Source organism: Notechis scutatus, chromosome 3, assembly GCF_049901735.1.
Source record: "Notechis scutatus isolate UNSWTSFEM ecotype Mainland chromosome 3, rNotScu1.2, whole genome shotgun sequence".
Lineage (NCBI taxonomy): Eukaryota > Metazoa > Chordata > Lepidosauria > Squamata > Elapidae > Notechis > Notechis scutatus.
In genome coordinates this window covers 187,405,968-187,432,398 of record NC_142011.1, presented here as the reverse complement: position 1 = coordinate 187,432,398, position 26,431 = coordinate 187,405,968, and positions in this window count along the sequence as shown.

The window sequence follows — 26,431 nt, the reverse complement described above, 5'->3', positions numbered from 1 at the left end:
GGTGATGGAATGTGCCTACATAGTGGGAGGCAATATGATGGATTACAGTGAAGTAGCAGTTTCCCAGGAAGAAAGGAGCACTTTCTAAGGAATGGTTTGAGACAAGAGACAACACAACCCAGAGCTGGATCAGAGACAGAGAAAATGAGTAAAGAGAGCCACTCCCTAGAATCACCCAGGGTATATCCATTAGAGTTAGAATAGTATAAATTTAATCTGGCAAGATTCTGTCTATATGGCATGGACAAACAAAGAACTGAATTTCGACTAAATTGTTCTCTGTTGTTCTTGTTCTAGGCCTGACAGTGTTGTTGAATGCTGCTTTTGACATTTATCCTCCTTGCCTTAGACAACTCTGGAGTACCCAAAAAAGGGAGCATTATTTGCTGAGGGTGACAGGATAGTAGTTTACGCCTCCCCGTCTCCTTCCTTCTTCCATGGACTCTACAATAATTATTTTGTTTTGTTAGAAGAAATATCCTTCTGGGTTCAGTTCCAAGTGGGGAAGAAAGACACTGGAAACCTGGTGACTGCTTGGAAATATGGTTTAATGGTGGACAGGATCAAATGCCTTGGGTGAAGGAAAAAAGGGAACAGATGCTGAGAGTCCCTTGGTTTTATGCCCTCTGTTGGGATTTGAATTTGAGCTTGTATTCTGATCGGTTGTCAGACTCCCATGGGACCATGCAGGGGCAACTCTGTAGGCTGTCCTGAGTCCCAGGCTTGGTTGAGCCTTGATGGATGATGATGTAATGAAAGAGCTTTGGGCAATTCCTATTATAGCTCTACCTGGAGTAGAACTTTGTTAGGTGGGGAGCTGAGTTTCTGCCTCTGAGTTTCTACTTCTCTTTGTAGGGGAAATATTCTGCCTTTTTAGTATATCCTAAAATATTTCAATTTCTAGGAGAGGGGTGGGTTTTAATTTCCAACAGCTTTTATGTTTGCTTTAAATTACAAGCAATGGAAGGAAATAATTTTAGGAGCAGTTTGTCTTAAACTCCCTATGATAAAAGTCTGAAAAGTTAGATTCTTTGGATTTGAACCTCAACTGGTTCTAAGCCCTGACTAATGTACAGTTCCCATTTGAAGGAAAGCTAGGGGAGAAAACTACAAATCTTTCCCAAAGGACACAGATTTGCAACCTCTGAATAAAAGCATTTACCACTGAGCATTATAAACATATGACACATCCCCAAATGATCGTCAGTGCCGTATATTATACAACATTTTCTGGGTACTTCGTTTTGTACATTTTCCCACTGCAAAGCAGATTTTTAAAAGATAACAAAATTATGCCTGTCCCTGTTTCTCTGCCTCTAAATAGATTCAAATATTGTGGAAATAAATATTTCCAATTCATTCCAAGCAAATAAATTGCGGAAAAGAAACAAATGCCCTGGAGAAGTTAAAAATAAATTATCCAGTTTATGAAAGAAAACTATTGCATGAACATAATTCATGCTGCCATTGAGGAATCACATATATACCGACCATAATTGCATTATTTAGGATAATACAATATACTCTATGTGGGCCATGCTGTATAAATCTATACAGTGTAAAGACGAAGAAGGATGGACTATTTCATTACATTCTTAGGGAAATGTTATTGCAGTGAGCATACATAAAACGGATACATCTAGTTTGACAGGAAAATTTTTACTTCTGCTTTGTGGTCAAAGATAACAAGCCATGTGTGGCCTATCTTTTAAAACAAAATAATAACACACATTCTTTTCACCATCTGTACTTCAGGTGATTTGACTGGAAGCTTATTATACCCTGTGAACCCTGTGAACAATGCAGGAATATACTAATCCTCATCCATTTAAAAATTACCACCAGGTTTATTACATTCCAAAATCATAAGAAATAGATAGTCATGTTTAAGTGCCTGGAAGACAGGTGATGTTTGAAGACATTTCAGAAACTGCTTCCTGTATTGGCTAATTTTTATGGCAAAGGTTTTCTAACTGTTTGAGAAAAATATTTAAAAATGTATTTGATATATTGATAAACGAAAATATTCTTAATTGAACAGAAAAGTCTTGTTCGTTTTTTAGTCTGTCAAAGATGCTTCATAGCGATTTATCAGCATGATTTTTTACTTTGTCTGGATTAGAAAAGCCATCTTGTGCTATATTCTTTGTTATAAAGTTGGAGAGGAAAATAAATCTTTTAATGTGCTACTTTTTTTCAGAAAATTGTAGAACACAAGAACGTGCTACTTAAGAGTTGCATTAAAACCTGCACTTTCAGCATGCAGTGAAAACACTATCCTGTAATGATTGATGTCCTCTGTATTATTGAGTATGTGATATTCAGGGCGTTTAATTCTAGGTATGTTTTCATACTGAGTTTAATGGAGAAGATCCCAGCTTATTCTCCAGCAACTTTAGACAGTGTTAGAAATTCGGGAGCAGCAAATAACCAATATTGGCTATATGGCAGGAAGGGGTGAAACCTCTCTTCCTCAAGCAATTTGAAAGTTGGTAAACTCTCAGAGTTGTTTTAAAAAAAAATAAACAGCACAGCTATTGATTTAAAAAAACCCAGCTATGGGTAATCCTCAATTTATGATCTGTTGCTCAGAAATTTTTCAAAATTATGATGGGTTCCCCCCCCCCCCCAAGAAAAAGGTACTTACAACTTGGTTCCAAACTTCCAATAGCTAACCCCTCCCTAAGATCAGACCATTTCAGACAATCAACAACTAGCCCATATTTATGACAATTTTCTGCATCCTGCAGTCACATGACTATAAGTCACAACATTTTGGCCAAAAACCAGCATTTGCTTCCAGTTTTCAGCAAACATGCCCCTTAGCAAACAATGGGTTAATTTGACAACCACACATGCATTATGATTGTTGATTTTGCTTAACTAATACCACAAAAAAGGCTGTGAAATAGAAACATTCACATGGGTGACACCAGACCTTGCAACAGTAACGGGCAGACTCACTTGCTGTCATAAGTCAAGGACTACTGTCAACCTGAAGCTGAACTGGCTAGAGCCATCTTGGAGCTTGAACCAAGAGGCCCCTCAGAGCTGGTTTTCACCAGTTATGTGTCAATATGATATTTCCAATAAAGCTATTCTTTGAGGAACCCACCTGCCTCGGAGTTCTTTCTTGCAATGGATCTATTACTTGGAACCCTGTTAACTACCTGTATTCATTCATAGAGAGATGGGGAGGAGAGTATATATAAATAAAACCTGCAACTTTCTCTACACTAAGCAAAGATCTTAACCATCTATTATTTCAGCCAGGCTGCTTGGGAATTTCCTTCTGTTTACATGGGAGAAGGAACTGGGTGTTTGATCTGCAGCAGCTCCATGTTGTCAGTATTTCAAGACTTCAGAAATTGAAACTATCAGGGAGCACATTTAAACTGCTTTTGATAATTGAAGAATGAACATTGTGGAGATAAAGTGCCCAGTATGGCAAATATGATTTTTTTTAAAAAAAATTCAATTTGTGTGCAGGTAGTCCTTGCTTACTGACTGCCTCATTCAGTGAGTATTCTAAGATACAACAGTGCTGACAAAAAAAATCTAACATTTTGACTAATCTTTTTATCCTTGCAGTGTTCCTCAGTCATGTGATTGTCCTTACGGTCAGTATGTGTTGTCCTTGGCTGACCTATTGCCCCCTTCCTCTTTTAGAGTGAAGAAATAGTGAGAAAAGGATTACAAAAGAGTAAGTAGGAGCACAATGGAGAATACACCAGACTGTTTGTGTACCATTTTTGCCACTTCCACTTACGAATGAACTTGGGGAGAGCAATCCCCTTCTTTCTAATGAATGTAAATAGAAACATTAATTTCTTCTCTCTGCTAATTATCCTGGTATCAGGGCGAACATTTCAAAATACAGAGAACATTTCAAAATACAGAGGAAAAAGAAAGTCATGTGAGTCACAAAAGTCATGAGAATAAGGAAAATTGTGATCATGTGATTTTCCATTTAGAATTGCTTTGCTTAATGACAGAATTGCCATTCCCAATTGAGGTAGATAAATGAGGACTATTTTTATGAGTTTCAGCTATTATGTTCTAGCTAGAAAGACAGTCTAAGCTATCCTTGATCCAAAGAAGTTCTTCTAGCTTTCCTGAGAAATCAGGACATGAATAGTACAGGAACAAAGCATTGAAGACTCATTAGTGAACATCCCACTAACCAGATACATTCTTTGCTACATCATTAGCAAGAACTATCAAGAGCTGCAGGTGATTGAGTTCCTCTTATTTTCTCTTGGAATTAGGATCCAAGAACTCCCACTTCCTATTACACTAATAGGAATCCAGATTCTATTTAAGACTAGCAATTATCATCACTTAAGTCAGTAAAATGTGTTCAAGCTAACATCAAAGCAGGCTTTAAGAAAAATATTTCCATCTTTTGATGTACTGTTTTTGGACATGGAAAATTTAAAACTGAAACCATCTCCCTTGCCAAAGTGGAAACTAAAAATAGACATCTTATACAGGCCAAAGCGCTTTTCTGGTGCTTAAAAAGAAGTTTTTAGACTTTAAAATTTAGAGCTTTTGCCCTGCCCCCAAACTTTCTACAAGGCTTCATACAACTTAATTTACAGAAAAAATTAAAATATTCTGACTTTTTACAAAGACAGAAGAAATCATTAATGAAGATCTGTTCTCCCACAACAAAAGGGGAAGGAAGATTCTCGGAAGTAGTCAGGAAGTTCAACTTATAATTTCAAATCACCTTATTTTATGATACATTATTTAATACAAGCTAGTATAAATTTTTAAAGCATTCATTTGCATAGCATCATTGGACCAAATAGCCAAAAAAAGAATCAGAAATTAAAGCAAGAGATGCCATTTGTTTTGCTGCAAAGGAAAAATCAAAGCTGAATGTTCAGTACTACACAGAATAAAGGTGCCTGATAACTGCCAAAAATATAGACTTCCTTGACAGCTAATATTTAAATCCAACACCTTCTAATGTAGCCTTCAGGAACTTGGCCTCAGTTTAGCTTACGCTTTGGTGTAAAATATTTAATCTTAGACTTGGTAGGGGGGAAAGGTGTGAATGTATAACCCTTTCAATGAAAATAGCACTGCATCAAAAAGTTTACCTTGTAATAAAATAAGAATTACACTTTCCAGTATGAAGATTCCTCCCAGCAAATGATGTATGACTAAGTTGTATGACTAAATGGTTGTATGACTGCAGCTACAACCAACAACTTCCTAGGGAGGGAAAGAAAAATTGAAGTAAAAGAACTGGTTTTGGCAATGACCTCTTAGCTCACAGCAGTAGATGGAAGTGTGGTGATTATCTTTTTCTTTCTTATTGAGTTACTTTTGGATTTTTTCCATTTGAATATCCTTTTTTTTTTTTTTTTGGTATAATAAAATCATAGAGTTGGAAGAGACCATCTAGTTACTGACTTTAACAGGAGATAACTAATTTATGCCAGCTCAGACTTATAATATTCTGGAAGGATATATGGCAGAGCACCTTGTAATGTTTGGTAGATGTATGCCTTGTCCCAGTGTAAGGTTGAGAGTTCAGTCCTAGGTAGCGCCAGATGTTTCTCTCTTAGGATGCAAAGAAAAAAAAATGCTCTGAACTCCACATGGTAACAGGAAGGGCATCCAGCCAATAAATGCTTAGCTTCATTCAGTCGCCCCAACTCTATCCCAAATTAAGGGATTACAGGGTCGTAAAAAGGGAGTTTTATAGATACAGCATATATAGAAATCAGCACTCAAATAGTTTGATAAATTAAGTGGGAGGAAGTTCAAAATTTCAGAAAATTCTAAAAGGGGTCAGTACTTTCTTCTAGAACTGTATTTGTCTTTAGGAAATATTTTAATGCATTTTCATTTTAAGAGTGGTTGTTTAATCATTTGCAGGTATAAGCACTGGGATTTAATAATTTCCTATGAACTTATAGAAGTGTAAAGAAGGGTTATAAGTGAGATATCAAGTAACATAAGAATCAATTTAATGGTAATTTAAATAGCTAACATAATTTTTGCATAATTAAGTGGCCTGTGGGCCTGAAGTCTTAATCAAATCTAATTAATTTAAAGGATGTTACATTTTATTATCGGTGAAATGTTCACAGGTGATAAAATATATAGAATTGCAGTTACAAAGTTTTTTTAAAAAGAACAATCAGGTTATAATATAAACTCTTTTTTGAAATAACAGTACTGAAAGTAAATGACATTATAAGTTTTGGGACAAAATGTAGAAAACTGTTCACATTCTTAAAACATTCTTAACCAGGGAGGTATAGAAATGGCTATCTGAAATATACATTCGTATTTATATTTCAAAATAAAATATTAAAAATGTAGTTGGGACATGACAGATCTCTAATCATTTTAATTGGGATGGCTTACTATCTTCTCTGCAAAGCTAATATTTTTATTTGAAAGGTTTTTTTCATTGAAATAAATGGGATTTACATTTCAAGAAGGCTTGGCAGGTGGCAAGCTTAATAGAGTCAGGTCTAGTTAATACTTAGATGGGAGATTAGCCAGGAATTTCATGGCTGTATAAGTCAAAAAATATCTCAGAAGACTGCAATGGAAAAACCAAGAATTGAGCTCAACTGGAAGGAGATGTTACCTTTTACATTTCAATAAGTGGGATTAAGGCAGTAGATACATGTTTAATCAGGTCAAATGTTTGCTAGCTTGAATACTCATAAAAGCAAAAAGAAAGGGTACGAATCAAATAGATTTTTTTAAAAGGTAGATAACCATAAAGGTCATATGATGTAGCATCATGAATCAATGATACTCAAGAAACACAGAGATTACCAAAGGAATGCCATTAGCAATCTTGTCTTATTTCAAAAGCTGTCATTGTTTTAAGCATAACTGTTGCTGTGGCATGAAGAATAATTTATTAAGCATACTTAAAACATTTGACATCCAAAATAAAATGAAGAAATGTATGAAGTCAACATTAGGTAATATGTCAGCAGCTTGAAGAAAAAATATAAGAATTATTGCAATATATTAATTTCCCCCATTCTCTATGAAATAAAAAAATTGCATACCATGAACGTAATTTGGAGGTTAAGTTAAATTTCCTCCCAAATGAAGTGTTTTTATAATGTTTAGGAAGAAATAAGGTTGTTGTTTTTTTAGTTTCAAAATTAGTGTCTTAAATTTGAAGTTCCTTCAGAAAGTTTACTGTTTACACCTATAAATCAGTGCAAGGAAGGAAAACATATTGCGCAGTCATTTTGGACTTCAAAAACATCTAATTTCAGTTGGATTATACATGATATAATTTTTCCTGTCTGTTACATCTGTAACATCTCTGGGACATTTTTCATATCAGGAGTACCTTTCATATCAGGAGTACTCCAACAAGTTTCTTTTTATGCTTAAAATTGAAAACTAAAGAAAATAGAATATATTACAGTATACATCTCTTTAGGATTGTCATAACCGCAAGAAAATTATGCAACTACTCAATAGTGCTGCACATTTGAAGGACAATATGAGACTTGGACTAAATGTGAGAGAGAATGTAACATTTGGCAGGTACACTTTAAATCAAATCCATATTTTGCCAGGATTCTGTAACTAAGTTTTTGTGGCAGGTCCTATAGGTGCAATCATACACCATCTAAATATCTGCACCGTTCTATTATTTTGTTTCATAAGTTGTAATTGATTCTGAAAAAGCTAAAATCCGTTAAACATCAGCACATTGTATAGATGATTCAAAAGACCAGGTCTTTTATTATACAATCATTTTTCCAGCTGTCGGCAGCCAATTAAATCCCAAGAGTAGCCTTTCCCATAGACTTATTTAGATCAAGAAATGCAGGGAGAAAAGGGAAGTTTCAGAATGATGAGAAAAATGTATACCAGATGTCATCTGCATCATCTTCAAACCTGAAATAAGCACCATTAAGAATACAATTCTCAAATACTTCTGAAAATATGTAGACATTTAGAAGATGTTTTTGAAGAACATGTTGGAAACGTGTAGAGGCACATTTTGGCATAACATTATTCTAGTGAGGATTAAGAATCCTGTCCCAGCAACCATTCAGTCTTTTTATAGTCTCCTTGGGGATTGCTGAAGGTCAAGTGGACATTTGATTATTTAGCATGCTTGAAATGTAAATAGAGTATAAATGGGTATTCACATGAGAGTAAAGGCTTCACCAACAATGCTAGGCGGAAAAGTGCCTGCTCTGTTAACCACATACTTTTAGTTATATTTTGTCACCCTGTTTCTATATGGGGAATTCAAGGAAATTTCAAATAAATTCCTTTAACCAACAAATCCCAAGTTGCCAATAATATAAATTACACAGCTGCACAGAACTTTAGTTAGTTAAAATTACTGGATAACGTGTCTAACAGAGAATTTTTTAAAAAACAAAGTACCTCTCAAGGTTTCAGTTTAGTATTGAACTGAAGATGGTGCTTTTCTCTCTAGAGTTAAATCTAATGTCACTTTCCATTGGAGTGTTTCAAACCCAAATAATATAAATTGTGAAACCGGTACAAGTAGTCTTTAACTTAGAACCATTTGTTTAGTGATTGTTTAACATTACAAGCACTGAAAAGAGTGACTTATGACTGTTTTTCGCACTTATGACCGTTGCAGCATCCCCATGGTCACATGATCAAAATTAAGACACTTGGCAACTGGTTCATATTTATGACAGTTGCAGTGTCCCAGGGTTATGTGATCACCATTTGTAATCCTCTAACAAGCAAAATCAATGGAGAAGCCAGATTCACTTAATAACCATGTTACTAGCTAACAACTGCAGTGATTCACTTAACAACTGCGGCAAGAAAGGTCATAAAATGAGGCAAGCCCAACTTAACCACTGTAAGTCACTAACTAACAGAAATTTTGGGCTCCATTGTGGTGGTAAATTGAGGATTTCCTGTAATGTTTAGAAGAATTTCTAAACTTTGTTTTTAATAAATTGTCCGAAAGTTGAGTCATGACAACTGAAGTTCTTTTCTTTCTTTTTTTATTTGAAACATTATGCTGCTTATCCAAGTACCTTCTTCAGTCTGATAAGCCTTGGATGAGCAGCAAAACATTTTAAACCAACAAAGAAAAGAAATCCAGTTGCCATGACTCAATTTCCAGACAATCTATCTGGATGACTGAGAATCTTCTTCATAAAATAGCTTTATTTGCAAGTTATTTAAGCATAAAATGCAAAAAAAAAACACAAAAAAAAAAAACCCACACATGGTTGGTGGAATTAAAAATTGCTGAATCTCAGCAATGAAATAGCTCTGTCATTGTCCATTAACCACGTTTCTGTTTCAGAATAAGGATTATAAATTTGTGTTGTTTTTTAAAGAAGTTTTAAAGTTTTAAAAATATTTTATATCTGTCTTTTGTATCTCTCTTCCATTTTCTGTCTTGCCATTTTTGTTTATATGTTTTACCTAACTACAATTTTTTAAAAAATACCAAAATTTTCAATTTTTAAAAACTATTCGACATTTTTTTTCCTGAATATATGGGCCTGTATAATAAAGCATCAAAATATAAAATAATATGTGTAAAATTAAAATGTTAAAAAATTTAGAATTAAAAATTTAAGAAATTACAAAGTTATAATATTGTAAAAAATTTAAAGAGGCAACAATAATTACATCCTGTTATAATTAGTTGACAAGGCACCAATTAACCAGCAGTGGGATTCTACCGGTTCGGACTGGTTCGGGTGAACCAGATGTTAAGTTTTCAACTGGTTCACCAAATCGGTATTTCAGCCACCCGGTTGGCCCCACCCACCCACCCCTCCCCTCCCAGGAGTCTCCACGCAATGCAGGTAAGTGCAGAGTCTGTGCAAAGGCTCTGGGAGGGGGAAAAACGGGTTTTCCGTCTGGAAATGGGCCTGTTTCCAGCTTCCGGTGGGCCTCCAGAGCCCAGGGGATGCTGTTTTCACCCTCCCAGAGGCCTGGGGAGGCCTCTGGACACTTGGGAAGGTGAAAAACAGTCCTCCAGGAAGTACCAGAAGTCCAGAAATGGGCCGTCCCAGAAATTCCAGTAGGCCATGCCCACCATGGCCTCACCCAACCGGTTGCTGGGATTTTTGAATCCCACTCCTGCAACCAACCCCACAACTGCATGATCTTTGGAGCTTTCCATGCAAGGCCACAAAGCCACATTTTAACCTCTTTTCAATAGGTCAGGAGAATGGAGGGCCACCTCATCTCTGGGGGAAGAATATTCCAGCAGTGGCAGAAAAGGCTCTTTTCCTAGACTTTCCCGTTCAGTCAAAATTCTTTGACAAATGGGGTCTGCAACATATCTCTCCTACTTGACCAGGACAAAGCTGGTTCTGTAGCTCAGAATGTAATTCAAAAATAGAACCTTAGACAAAGAAAATTATTTCAGGCATAGAAAGTGGATTTTCTATATCTTACTTTCAGCTATTGGAAAGACAAACATACAAATCCAACTATTCAGTGGCGTGCAGAATTGATCAATATAAATTACATGTGTATGATTCTAATGAATTTTGTCTCCCATTAACGGAAATGTTATACATGTCTTTTAATATATGTCCTATATGTTTTTATGGCTTGTTTAGATTTCTAGTTTTCTTCTTTTATAATTTTATGTATTCTTTTTCTTTGATTTTTAAGAATTTACTAATTTTTAAAAGTGCAAAAAAAAAAATAAAGATTAAAAATGGCTGGAAATCTAAAAGTTCAGCAGTTTAATTTCATTGGAAAACTCAGAAATCCAACAACATCACTTATACGTGGAATATATTGTAAATAGTGCAAAGATGTCTGCACACTTTGATAAATAAAAGTTGGTGTCACCATTTTTAAAATGTAGATTGCACATAGGACAGACATAAAAAATAGATATAGTTTCAGTCATAGTATCCCAACTGCCACCTTTACTTTTTTAAAAAAAGCTAACCCTAGTCCTGCACATTTATACTTATTTAGCTGTTGTCACTAATTTTACAATTAAAAAAAACAAAAACTAAAAATATCACATTGACTTAGAGGAAGCAAAACATACATCTTGGTCTTGCCACAGCTAAAGCGAGAACAAAATGCAAATCCAAACCACATTTAGGTTTTAGAAAGATATGCTACTAATCGTATTCCATTATTATCACCGAAATTACAAATTCTTTCTGCTTCCATTGTATTCAGCCACAGTTAATAATTTAAATGTAAACACATGAAATACTAATTTAGTGGCAGACTTTGTGATTACAAAAGTATTGTGAATGCTTGTTTTTCTAAATGTGTGCAAAATTATTCTGTACCTTCCATAATTAAGATAATCACAAAAATCTGGAAATTCTTCAAAAGAACAAGTAAAGAAATGAAAATCCCAAAGTTTTCCAAAGCAAATATACAAAACAACATCTATATCAATCCAGGAAAATGTTAGCATGTGAAGACTGATTTAATACTGATTCGCCCTCAAAGCTCCATGTACATTTGAATAAACTTCTGTCACTTGATTTTTTTTAAAAAAATCATCCTCTTACTAGTAGTTTGCAAAAATTATGTAACAATATGAGGGAAAAAGGATTTTTATTATCTTGCACAGTGATCTGGGAATACTGCAAATATTTTCACTCAAGTATTGGTTTGTCTAGACTCTAGACTGTTGCAGCACACACATGGGTCATGTGACCAAAATTCAGACATTTGCTGACTGGCTTATATTTATGACGGTTGCAGTGTCCTAGGGTCACCAGTGATCACCTTTTGTGACCTTCTGACAAGTAAAGTCAATGGGGAAGCTAGATTCACTTAACAACTGTATTACTAACTTAACAACTGCAGTGATTCACATAACAACTGTGGCAAGAAAGGTCATAAAATGGGGCAAAACTCACTTAACAAATGTCTCACTTAGCGACATAAATTTTGGGCTCAACTGTGGTTGTAAGTTGAGGACTACCAGTAAAAATAATAAAATAAAATATAAAATAAAATAAAATGTAGTAGAGTTCCTCCAGGGAAAATTGTTAGGTAGCCCAGCATGGAATCTGTTATTTAATTCATCAGATTTCATATTTAGAAAAACATATTTATATGGGTAGAATCAATCCCATAAAGAGTATTTTGATACAAATGTTTAAAGTCAATAAAGGATGTTTAATAAACATCTACAATAAATTTTCATACCCTGAGCTTTTTACCCACAAACCTATCTTGTTCCTAAAGGAAACAAAGATTTATTTTTTATTTTATTTATTTATTTTTATTTGTCAATTGCTTACAAGATAATAGGTATAAGTAAAAACATAGTTATGAATACATGGATACATATAAGAAAAATAAATATAAATATAAAAGAAACAATAGGACAGGGACGGTAGGCACTTTGGTGCGCTTATGCACGCCCTCTACAGACCTCTTAGGAAAGGGGTGAGGTCAATAGTAGGCAGTCTAAGGTTAAAGTTTTTGGGGTTGGGAGAAGAAACCATAGAGTCAGGTAGAGTATTCCAGACATTGACCACTCTGTTGCTGAAGTTGTATTTCCTGCAATCAAGTTTGGTGCGATTAACCTTGAGTTTGTATTTGAATTTGAATTTGAATTTCCATATGAGAATTTTTCCCACATTGGATATATTTGATTTGTTTCATAAATTGATTAAAATAAACTACAGTTTTAGATATATATAAATGTTTTTAAAATTATCATGCATGTATGGACACTCACTTTTATCTCAGGTTATGATTTTGAATATGTTGTTGTAACACTGTTTTGCTTGTAATATTTGTCTGAGATAATGTTATTGATTTGTAACTATCATGTTTTTGTAATTTTGTAATTTTGTTCTGTACTGTTAAAAGTCACGTGTGAAGTTCAATTTAGTTCTAGAGAACTGGTAGAGGAAATTTTGAGTAGTTTGGAGAACCAGCAAATACCACCTCTGACTGGAGATTTTACAATATCCTTACCCTGCCACGTCCATGCCCCAGAACCGGTAGTAAAAAAATTCAAATTCCACCACTGAAGTGGTACCTATTTATTTATTTGCAATTGCATGGTTTCAAACTGCTAGCTGGGCAGGAGCTGGGCAGGAACATTGCACAGCACTCAAGTTTCAAACCCAGGCTGTCAACTTTCCAGCTGACAAACTCAGCGTCTTTAATGGCTGAGCTATCGTTCCCCCCTCCCTTTTGATGGTAAGGAAACAGTGCAAAAGGTCAATGCAGAAAGCATGAGTTTAAAGACATTGTTCAATAGTCCATAGTTTGGTGAAACTCTGATGCTTCTCATTTATTTTAAAATTGTGTAATGCCACTAAAGCAGGAATAAACAAAACTGCCTTCTAAACAAAATTCCTTAGGATCTGAAATGAGAATAGGAATTTAGAGAAGGTCATTCATTCATTTCCCATTGGTATCAAAAGCATTACTAGCACAAGAGATAACAAACAGCAAAGTGTCTATTGTCCTGATTTACCTAAACCTTTCATACATTCACCTACAGCATGGAACATTGTGTTCAGAGGTTAGTCAATCCCTCTTAAGGCATGGAGCCACTTGGGTAACCTTAGGCAAGTCACTGTCTCTTAGCCCTAAGAAGCAGGTAATGGCAAACTACTTCCGAAATCTTGCCAAAAAAACTGCAGTGATTTATCCAGGCAGTTGTCAACACTCATTTGAACACATGCATCTCTTCTCTCAGTCATTTTTCCTCAAGATAAATAAGTCCATCTTTTTCCATTTCTTTTCTTTCTTTCTATGGCTTTCAGTCTCTAGTTCATCCTTCCTGGTCTTCTCTGAGCTGTTCCAATTCCTATAAATTTTACTTGAAGTTAGTGGCCAGAACTGGGTAGGGTATTCAAACCGAAGAGTGAAATAATTACTTTCTGTGACTTGGAAATTATATGTCATTTAGGCAGCCTACATCTGTATTTGCCTTCTTTGCAACCATATAACATTGCTGGTTCATATTCACTTTGCAATCAATTAATATTCCAAGTTCTTTATTACCAAGTCAGGCATTCTTAATCCTATACACATGCATTTAATTTTTGTTTTCTATGTGAAGCACTTGTCTTTGTTAAAGTTCATTCTATTACTGGCATTCATTTCCCTCATATAATCAATTTTTATTTTTATCTTATAGCATATCAACTTTCCCACCCAATTGGGAAGGCAATTAGGGCGGGCAAATTTGATAAGCATTTCTTCTATTTCTTCATCCAGCTCAGAAGAGTATGACTTTTGACTTTTAGGTATGACTTTTGAGCCAGAAGTGTATCCACTTGATTGTCATGTCATCCAACCCATACTTTATTAGCTTGCTAATCAGTATGTCATAGAGTGCTTTGACAGGTATTTTGCTCAAGTCAATGTAGTCTACAACAGTCACACCATTTGTTAAGGAAGTTATTCAATCAAAAATCTTAACAAATTCATGCTGACTTCTGGTACTTAATGAATTGTTTCAAAAATCCTTACAGATCTACCTGTTTATTATCTGTTCTAGAATCTTTCCGGGTAACACTGTCAAATTTAGTTTGCTGAATCTTCTCTATGGAGATTCTCAATCATCCAGGTCATGGTTGTTCCGAGGTTCTTTTCAAAAGGCGAGTGAAAATCCAGTTGCCTTTTGAAAAACATCTTTGGAACATTTGCTGAATTTTCTTTTTCCCCTTTTCCGAAGATAGATCAACACCTGTTCTTTAGTTATCCCTTCAGTATACTATGATGCAGTTCACCTGGTCCTGGAGATTTAAACTCATTCAGAATAAAGAGGCATTCCCTGACCACATTTCATTAATTTCAGGCTTCAATCTTCTTCTTCAACCTACCTGTCATGATTTTCAATAATACATTTCTTTTCTATTTTTGTTACCTAAGAGCATTTTAGCTTCTTCATTGGACACCTAGTATTCTTATCTATTCATTTTCCCTTTGTTTTAAACTTATAATAAAAACCTGTTTTTGTTATTCATAGCATTCTTTGCTGATGGATGAAGGAAAATCTATTTGTCCTGAGATAATGTTGCAGGATCCAATAATGTAAGACTGTGCAAAGGTAGCCCCTATCTGTAGAACTGGGGTCTTTGCTTTCCTGACTCTAGTTCTACAGATATAGGCTAACTTTGCATAAAAGGTAAAGGTTCCCCTCTCACATATGTACTAGCTGTTTCTGGCTCTAGGGGGCGCTGCTCATCTCCATTACAAAGCTGAAAAGCCAGCGCTTTCCGAAGATGTCTCTGTGGTCATGTGGCCAGCATGACTAAACACTGAAGGCTTCAGTTATGGTCTGGTCCTCTTTCCATTCCTATATGTATCTCTTTTCATTGTTAAATCTTCACTGTAGCCACACTCATCTTTCCCAGGAAGCATGACTAGATGAAATTTTTCTACTTTATTGTAAGGCTATGTTAACAGAATCATACAAGGGCAGATCCTTCCTAAATTTCTTTCTCTGACTGTTAAGCTACTGGGGGCTCCTGCCTCTCTTCTCTGACTATTTCTCAGGCAACCTGTCTTCCTCTCCTCCCTCCCCAAGGTCATCCACACATATTGGTTTCTTTTGCTGTTTTCTTCTCTTGAAATTGTTGGCACAGAGAGGTTGGCAACTTTTAAGTTCTTTAGAAAGGGATCAATCCTTCCCTTCCTATTAGCTTTTGTAGCCATTCCCCTGAGTTTATTAAAATGTCTTTTCTTTTAAAGTCCAAGATATCTGTTTGACTACATTTAGTTTTATTTCCCTTTAAATGAAGAACTCCCGTATCACACATTGTCATGTTCTCCCAATGTCTCTGCACTTGTTCAGTTAAGTGTTGCCTATTGATTAATTCTTGATGTATGGCTTATTTAATGTAGCCATGGATCACTGGAACGGCACTGAAAAAATAGTTTCCAGAATACATTTTAATTGCAAGGAAAAGTCAACTCTGTTATTACAAAAGTGTCCTGCTGAACACAATGTCATTTCATTTATTTGCTTGTAAATTGTTGTAGCAAAAAATATTTCACCCAAACAAAAACCTAGTTCTTTCAGCACTTCCAAAGAAACTGGCATCCAAACACTCAGTCTGTCTGAGATTCACCAGAGGTGAAGTTTCGGCCAGAAATAATAGAATGAGAGATATTCCAGACTGTGCTAATATACTCCAAGTAGCCTTCAAGAATAGGGCTGAAGAGTTGGAAATAACTCAGAAAAGGAGGAGGAGGAGGAGGAGGAAGAAGATAAGGATGAGGTCTATATGAACCAAGAAGGAAATTAATTAGAGAAAAGAGGAAGCATTACTAACAGGTAAAAGAGAAAGAGACTTTGCCACGAGGATGAGATCTATCAGAAGAAATTAATAAAGGAATTTTGGAAAAAGCAAGAAAACTGAGTCATTTCAAAAAGAAATGAGGAATTAAAATTCCAAAGGAGCAAGGGATGTTTTTCATCAAGGGACATATCCTAATTTACTGTTGACCTTGTAATATTGAGAGTTGTGGGTGAGGGATAAAAGCAGTAGCCATAAGCTATAGCAAATTTTTGGCTTAATCTTCCACATATTAGGATTGGGCCACATACTGATTTAGCTAAAGAATCCAACCTGCAGTGCAAGCCTGTATGACTACTTATGGTGTAATATTAAAGCCTAGTAGTATCTTTTTAGCCCAGCTTGTTTCTAATTTGCTAAAGTACTAGATTGTTATGAAAGATTTTTAAAAATACCAATATAGACCTAAATGTGTCTACAAGGGACAAATGGTTTTACAACAAACACAAAGCAGAAGTATGGGGATTTATTATTGAGAAAAATCAAAACATGATTTCTAGAGTAAATGAAATAATTTTGTTTTGTTAAGTATATGTTTTTATGTCTAATAAAGGGATTTAAGGGCTGAATTTTATAAAATATGGAACAAAACTTCACCTCGGCACTCACTAACTACAGTTTTCAAAGGTTTCCTATCAGTATGTACAATAGATGTAAAGGACAACAGGGCTTTTCCTATTAATTTCTCAACTCCGATATATGAGGTATAGGCAGCCATTCACCCTCACAGCATCTAACCCTCAGATAGATATGCTCCCTTCATTCAAGGATTTGAATAGTTCAGCCTGCAGTAATTGGGATTTCCTTAAAAATATTAAACTGTTTTCACTATTAACCACTATCTTGAAAATCCTGAGGGCAGCATTCCAAGAGCTTTGATTTCCCCCCAAAATTATTTGGTTCTCAGAATGTTTCAATTTCTGGATTTAGCGACTCGGAGCTGTGGTGCAGAAAAATATATTTTAAAAAATCTTTGAAGCTAGGCACAGAGAACAGCCAAATATCTGGCTAGAAATTGCAGTGTGCTTTATTTTATTTTTATTCTTTTTTTTTTCCCCTTCAGTCTCCGGATTGCAGCCCAGCAGGCATACAAATACAGGGTGGGTGCCAGAAAAACACAACCAACATACTAGATATCAGGATTTAACTTGTTTTTCTAATAATAAAAAAATTGACTGAGAAAATGTGTTTGGTGATGTTCGTTTGGTAATTATCTACTTCCATATTATCTGCCTTTTCTCACCAGTGCTGATGGACACAGTCCACTGAGCTCTGCCTTCCGTTTTATAAGTCCCAGGTACAGACAAAAAACTGCATTTGTTGAAGAAACCTTGAGAATAAGTGCATTTTTCCCCTTTCCCCTCACTTTCTCCATATCATGTCATCTTATCCAGGGAAGATAAACCAAACAGGCCCCTGGCAGGTTAATAGCAAAAGGATGATCTTACTTCTGTTCTGCCCACACTGCCAAAACAAATTCAAAAGGAGCAATAAATAGTCTTTCCTCCAATGAGGTCTTTCATTTATTCTGCCCTCTGGTGGCATAGTAATCTTTATGATGTGGGTGAAGGATTTTGGAGAGGGGGTATAAATTCAGATCCTGCCCTAGAAGGTCTGAATGGGAATGTTTTTCCTGTGTTTGGAAAAACAAACAGTATTGCAAGAAGGTTGGCCTGGATGACTACCACAATCAGATTGGCAATAAACTGGTATTTGCGAACTGGAACGACCATCATTTTGTGAGGCTGGGAATAGGCACAAATGATAGTGGATAAAACAGCATCATTGTGAATACAGGAGGATGTATATGAAAGAAAATTTCAGATAAGCCAAGTTCACACACACAGAGAGACACAGAGAGGCCTAGGCAAAAAGGAGAAAAATATTAGAAAAGGATTATGGTATCATACATTATTGAGTGTGTTGTTTTGGACAATCCCTCAATTTTTATTTTTTATTTTTATTTATTTTGATTTGATTTGATTTGTCAAATGCTTACCAGGTATAAGTATAGACATGAGTAAGAAAACAGGAAATAGATATGAATAAATGGAGACAATAGGACAGGGACGGGATGCACGATTGTGCACTTATGCACGCCCCTTACAGACCTCTTAGGAATGGGGTGAGGTCAATAGTGGATAGTTTGAGGTTAAAGGAGTGGGGTTAGAGGATGTAACAAGAGAGTCAGGTAGTGTATTCCAGGCATTGACCACTCTTTTTCTGAAGTCGTACTTTCTGCAATCAAGTCTGGAGCAGTTTAAATTGAGTTTGTATCTGTTGTGGGTTGAAGCTGAAGTATAGTCATTTGGGTTACACCAATATCATCCAAGGACTGTAGGATCAATCTGAGTCTGAAACAGGGCCTGTCTCTGAAGAGAGGAATCCAATGGCACATACCTATTCCCAATCCTTGTGGATATTTCTGCAATCCCTTTTGGGGACTGGAAAGTCAGGGGTTGCGCAGTGGCTGAGCTTGTTGGCAGCCCAGGTTTGAGACTGAGTGCCAGACAATGAGGTGAGCTCCTGTTACTTGCCCCAGTTCCTGCCAAGCTAGCAGTTGGAAAGCATGCAAATGTGAGTAGATAAATAGGTATCACTTCGGTGGGAGGGTAATAGTGTTCCATGACCACTGAAATGTTTTTGGATAGTGCTGGCTATATCAGAGGTCAAGAAGCACGTCAGCAGCTGATGTCAAAAAATGTATCAAAACAAGACTTAATGAAACTCGCTTAAACATTTTTATAACTCAGATAATTGCTTTCTGACGTTAGCTTATGATTGCATGAATTAAATTTTGCTTAGCTAGATAAGATTCATGCAGAAATAACTTTATTTTTTGTAGCACAAGGTGTAATTTTGAGAAGATAAAGTTAATAATATTTGGGTTATGAGAGACTTTGGTGGGGTATATGATCAGACATGGATTTATCATACCAAGCTAAACATAGTGGAATTGCAACAATAACAACAGATTTGAATTCTTGGTGTAAAAACATATATTTTTAGAACCCTTCACTGAAAACAATTTCAAAAACTAATTTTCACCCCATAAAATGACATGCCCTAGAAATGGTTCAATGGCCTTGAAATGAAGATGAGTACTACCCCCTGTAGTCAACAATGACCAGTGGAGTAAAAATCTGCAGGGACTTCCTCCTTCCCTACCATCACAAGTGTGCTAGTGTTAAAAAGAGAAGAAATGGAGTGATGAGGGGAAAACACCTTGGTACTAGGATAAATTAATGTCAAATAATCTCCCAACCCTCACTTCTGGCTTGCTAGTCTATTGTTGACTAGGTGTTGAAAACATGAGAGTTTCATCTGTTAGAACACTCTGATTTCTTTAATACATGTTGTCCTTGACATGATGGGTCATTTAACAACCATTCGGAGTTATGATAGTCTCAGAAAGGATATTTATGAAATGTAAAATTCTACTGAGTATTGTAAAATGTGCCCCACTTATACATACAGATATATAAAGGAAATTCTAAAGTCATTTCTTCGTATTTCTTTTTCTTTTTTTTTTCTTTTTTTAAAACAAGTTTTATTAATTTTTAAAACACACAAATTATCATTATTCATTACATGTTTAAACCTTTTTTCATTGTAAATTTAACAAGTCAGATAAATTATGATTCTGTTTTAAACCATTTCCATATAACATACAAAAACCTCTTATTCAATTTCTCTTTACTTCTCTTTACTCTTATTCAATATCATTATTATTATTTCGTCTATTTCTTTCTGACTTAGTTACCATTATTCTCATTCTATATTTCTGCAAGCTTTTACTAATTCTCCCCCCCAAAAAAACATATACACACAACACACAAAACATAAAAAAAATCTTTTTGGAAAGTAACTTGGACCCAGGTATCTCTCTCTTCATGGACTTCAATTATATTCATACTCATCTTACATATCATTACTTATTTTATTTACCATTCTAAGCCTTCTATATTAACTTCTCCACATATTTCACTCTTCTTAATTCTATCTTAATTAATCATCTTAGTTTGAATCATTATATTTGTATCTTTTGTCCATTTTTTATCATCCCTTTGTCTCATTCCTTATAAAAAAGAAGAAAATAAGTTTCTCCTGAAATCATTAATAGGAGTATGATGCCTTTCTATCTCCCCCCTAAGTTAATCAAATTAACCTTTAAGATAACATCCAGTACCCAATCCGATTTTGCTTGGTACATTCTATCTAACTAGTACATCCAAAATAATTAAATACATAATTAGACAATAAATCCAAATATTAAAAACAAATACTATAATAAAAATTTTATAATAACATCAATACCATAATCTTATTAAACTCTTTAATTAAAACAGTATTCTAAACCTCCCCTATTATTAAATTTTAAAGCCAATCATTTTTAAACATTTTAACATTTTAATCTCTTATCAACTCTTAAACCATTACAATACTACCATCTCATCTTATGTACCTCGCAAAATCTTTTTTAAAAAAATTATACTTAATCCATTATCTATAAAAAATTCCTTTTTTCATTTAATTTCAAAACATTGTAGCTTTTCTCCACCTTTTCCCTTTCTTTCTTCTCCCAACAAACCTTTCTACCCCCACTTCTTCTAGCCTCTGCCTTACTGGCTTCCCTTCTCTGTCGTATTCCTTTTCCCTTTTGTTTACTATCATCATATTGATTTTGCACCTTATTTTTCCCTTTCTTAAATGTTTTTTTAGATCTTAAGTCCTTTAGTTCTCTTCTTTTCTCTCTTCCTTCTTTCTTGATCAAATTCTGAGATTTATTAAAAATGGCTCCTTCCTTTCTTTCTTGTTCCTCTGCTGTCTTCATCTGTTGTAATGTTTGCTGATAGTTAGTAAGCGCCATTTCTAAAAAAAGGAAAGCTTCTTCCACACCATCTTTACCATTTTTTTTGCTTGTTCATATTCTTTTCTTAGTTCCTCAACAGAAAAAGCCATTATAAATCTTTTCTTTTCTTTTCCCCTTCTTTCTTCTTACAACAACCAGAATATTCAAAAAAAAAATAAAAAAAATAAAGCAGTCCCAAAGTTATCAGTCAGTCCAAACCAAGGCAGAGTTCTCACTTTCTCCTTCTGGGGTAATATCAATCAAAGAGAAAGAAAGTCCAAATCTGTTTAAAATCTTATTGTAATATATTCTAGTCTTCAAATCCTTAAGGCATCTCCTCCAACAAAGTCTTAGCATACAAATATTTTCTTTTTAATCCTCTCTCTTCCCACTCATCGCTTAAAACCAATTTTCACCTAAAAAAATAGGTTTCTTAATATCCAGTTATTTATTCCGTAGGAAAAGAGGGAAAGCTATCCTTTCAGCACCATCAAACTGCCGCTTTTTTCCTCTTCTGGCAGGTATTATTCAGAAAGTCATACTTTTCAGGAATTTTATTAAATATGTCTTAGAGTCCTAGGAGCCAAGAAAAACTTTCTCCTTTCAAGCACTTTCTCCACTTCCTCCTGCGCATTCTTACCCGGCTGCCAGCTTCTTTGTGGCGGCCATTACGGACCGCCGCTGCACGTCCTGGGAAAAGGGGTTCTACCGGCCGGGAGGGGTCTGCAACACCCCAAACCCCTCTCCGGATCCCCCTACCTTCAGCTGCCCCTGCAGGGCAGCCTAGCTCCGCACCCGTCTGGGTCGGAGCCCCAAAAGCGGCTAGCGCGGCAGGGATCGCGCAGCTTCGCAAATCCCTGCCGCTCGCGAAGCCGACAAACCGGAAGTTCCCGTATTTCTTTTTCTTTCTGCACCTTTGGCTTTGTTTCCTTTTTCACTCTTTACTTTCTTTTCTATCTTAAACATTAGTTTTTCTTAGTTTCTATTTTTTATATTTAAAAAAAAAATCTAATAAAATTATCTCCAAAAAAAGACCTAAATAGAAAAAGAAACTCAGTATACTTTGCAATATTTACCTTTAGTTGTGGGTGCTTCATCACAGGAAGTTTTTGAGAAGAGACTTGTCTGAAATGGTATAGGGACTCCTGCTTTAGCAGCGGGCTGGACTAGAAGATCTCCAAGGTCCTTTCCAGCTCTATTCTGATTCTGATTCAGTTTTCTCAACTTTAGCCATTTTAAAGTGTGGACGTTGACTTCCAGAATTCCCCAGTCAGCACAAGTCCACACTTCTTAGAGTTGAGAAATATTGTCCTGGACATAAAGAAAGGTTAGAAGGTAGTCATGCTGCAGACTTTAAACTTTTCTGAATTTCAATATGCAGTTCTTGGATGAAAAGAAGCTGTACTGTTCCATTTGTAAAATATGTTTAGAAGGTTGCATTTGACTAGAAACTAATATGTTTTTAATAGTATATAATAGAAAATATGAATTCACTTTTATTTCACTGCAGAACTGGAATTTATGAAATTCATACTGCTGAAAATTATCTGAGTAATCCACTTCTACCTACAATTTCTCCTTCAAATTTAATAGAGATGGAAGTAGAGTAATCACAGCTAATTTTCTGATTGTATAGTGGATCTTACCATTGGCTTAGACCCTGACATAGCTGATGAATCTCCATCTATGTCAGTGCTTATTGATTCTGAACAGGATTGGAAACAAAATGGAATAAGGAAGTGTAAAGAAGCAAAATGAACTACAATGCTTCAAACTACAGATTCTGCTTTTCATTGGTTATGAAATGAAAACTCCCTACAGGTAGAGAATTAGCAATGGGAGAATGGATTTTCTTCAAGATGTGCGAATGTTCTTCTTAGCCTAGGGAAAGATTGAAAATTCTACAATTTAGTAATGCAGTCTATTTTTCCATTCAGCAGGATATTTTACCAGAATGGACTATATGGTCCCATCCTGAGCCTTTGCCCTGGTAAACCTGCAAGACGTGTTCCAAATTATTGCCTTTAACATGTGAGAAAATGAAAATTATTTAATACATGTACTACATGTATTAAATATTGGACTTCACTGATTTCAATCCTCAAAAGATGTGCATCTCTCATCTGCAGAGAGTTAGATTCCATTTTTCTTTCATAAATTTGAATTATTTTCTTCTTACTACTTTGATGTTACAGTCTTAAGCATAGCTATTCAAAAATAATCCCCATAGATTTTAATAGTACTTATTTCGAGGTACAGTTATGAACAACAGAAGGCAGTTGTAAATTATCAGTCTCAAAAATGAGATTATATCTTAATCGTAAATAGAAATTTTGTATTAATCATCTCCCTATAATTCTCACCCTCTTTTAAAAGAAATAATTTTATTCATTTTCTCTTTCTCGTTTGCTTCCACTCTTCTTGGCCACTGAGTAAACACCATTAATAACTGATACAAAGAATCAGCCATATAGATAAACTGGGCATGACAAAATATCAACTTGCAGCTGCTCAATTGAATGCCGTATCTGTACGAGTGGTAATTACTTTTAATTTAATTAGGACTCCTAGTATTGTTTCTATCTCATAGATTACATTATAACATGTAATGTGTTAAAATAACAAGACAGAAAAAGGAGGGGGAACTAGCAAATATTACCATTTTATCTATGAATAATCTCATAGTTTAAGTTGTCTGGAACATTTGTTTCTCCCCAATAACTGTTCATAAACTCTGAGAGGGAGGGAGAAGAAGGGAGCCAAATGCTACCAATAAATAACATATTATAAAATGAATCTGCATCCCTTTGGGGAGGGGGAAAGTATATAAAAAAAGCTTTAAATTGAATTAACCTGAAATAAAATTATGATTACCAAGTCATACAATGCTGACAGATGGTCAAATTTCAATTCACCTTGCATGCAAATTTCTCAAATTTCTTCTTAGTCTCTTGAAACATTTCCTTGTCATTTCTTTGTTTATTCCGCAGTTTACTAACAGCAAGAGGTAGAAGTTCAATAATAATAGAAATAATAAATATACAGAAATATGGAGAACATCACCTGTTAGCTGCAAAATATTGGTACCACTTTATTACAATCTTCTCCAATTCAACATTCTGCCTACTTGGAAAACATCAGACTGGGAAAAGATTATTTATTAACTATTGATTAGAATTGGCTCTGGATTCATTCCATGATATAGTCCTTGACTTACAATGATTCATTTAGCAACTGTTCAAAGTTACAAGGACACTAAAAACAGTGATTTATGATTGTTTTTGCACCTATGACCATTGTAGCATCCCCCTGGTCATGTGATAAAAATTAGATACTTGGTAATTGGTATGTATTTATGTAGGGCTAATATTCTGTTCGCTGGTGAGGCTATAACCTCACATTTCTCTGCAGTCTGTATTCATTATCTAGTGAGTTATATTTTCCCCTCAATAGCTATCACAGTTTTCCTAAACAGACATAAGCAGAGAATTTTTCTTGAATCTGGGATGGAACACAAGACAGTAAGGCAAGACGTAATGAATTTTCTGGCCTTCCACAGAAATGCAATGTGAGAAACTTGTATAAAGCTTGTTAATCTACATGACATTAAGAACATGAGAATAGAAGGTACAAATTGCCCATGTCACTATGGAGAAATCTGTCTATGTCATGAAAATATTATATGGAAAAAGAGCTCTTTAAAAACCAAGTTTTTCAACAGCACTTACAATATTTAGAGGACTCTTCCAAGGGCTGACAGATTCTCTGATATGTTGCAGAAATTCTTTCCTTTTTGGAAAGCTTGTGTTCTGACCCAGTCTAGGTATTGATGTAGAGCAGGGGTGTTAAACTCGCGTTATCATGGCGTTGTCACGTGATGTATCGGGACTCCCCCCCCCCCCTTTGCTAAACCGGGTGTGGGTGTGGCCAGCATGTGATGCATCTGGCTCACGGGCAGTGAGTTTGACAGCCCTGATGTAGAGGAATGATGTCTCTCTTCCAACATTTGGCATCAGGGTCTCTTTTATCCAGTAAGATCTTCCTGAAAGAAACAATGGAGAATATCATCTATGTATTTTCTCCATTATGCAGTAACAGATAAACTGAATCACTCTTATAAAGTACAATATATGTTATTTATTCTAGTGCAACAATTTCTACTGATTTGCTCACTGGCATTTCATTTCCAGAAGTGATCTAAAGGTATATTATGCCACAAGCTTACTAACATTAAAAGTTGAGGTTTGGTCAATACCTGCGAACTTTTTATTCATTATTTTGAGTTCCATGAAGTTAGGCAGCCAATATATGAATAGACATACAAATAAGTTGATTCTGTACAACAGTAAACTACATGCACAAATGACAATGAAAAGGGTGCTTAATGAAAATTATGCTTTTGATATTTTTTACATCTAGCATCAAAAGCTGGCAAATTCAGGTTCCCATCTATATATTTAAGAGTCAAATTGATCTAGTGCAGTGGTGGCTAACCTTTTTGGGCTCCCATGCCGATAATTGCGCATGCGTTTGTCTGCTTGTGCTCGCGTGCCATCACCCAGAAGATAATGCATGCAGGCCCCCCCATGCCTCCTGCCCATGTACATGCAATCCATGCGACTCACATGACCCGTGCTTCTGCACATGCGTGCCAGATACCCAACAATCAGCAGGTGGGCAGGCGATGGAGAAAGGTGTGTTGGATATATATATGACTTCTTTATAAAAACAGTAAAGGTGGGAAAGAAATATATAAATAAAATAAATATTTATGTAATGCAAGGTGGGATTGGGAAATACTGCAGCAGAGAACCAAATGGGATTCTTAACTTTTTTACTTGCAGCTTGTCCTAAAATCAGTCTTTCCATCTGTCTTCTCATCCTGGAGCTTCTCACGATGTAGATATGGAAAAGCAACAGCAGCAGAAAAATTGCAGTCAAATGGCAGGCAGGAGAGGAAGATAGCTCCACCCTTGGCCTTATTTTCTGTTGCTTGATGTGTTCTTCAGTTCATGTTCAAAGGAGATGAAGAACCCACATTTATCAGCACTGAATGTATTTTGCCTCAATCATACACAGATGTTAAAAGAATGTCAGTTGCATGGTCATTGTATGATTCTAAATCATTATAATTAACAGCTAAAATAAATTGTCTTTGATATTGTGCCAAATTATTAGCAAACTGGGTTTATTTATTGCTGGTTTCACTAATAACAGCAGGCTTCAGATATACTCAGTGGTGTTTTTTCAGATATTTCAGATATTTTCCTTCATGACCCTTTGTCCCTTTTTA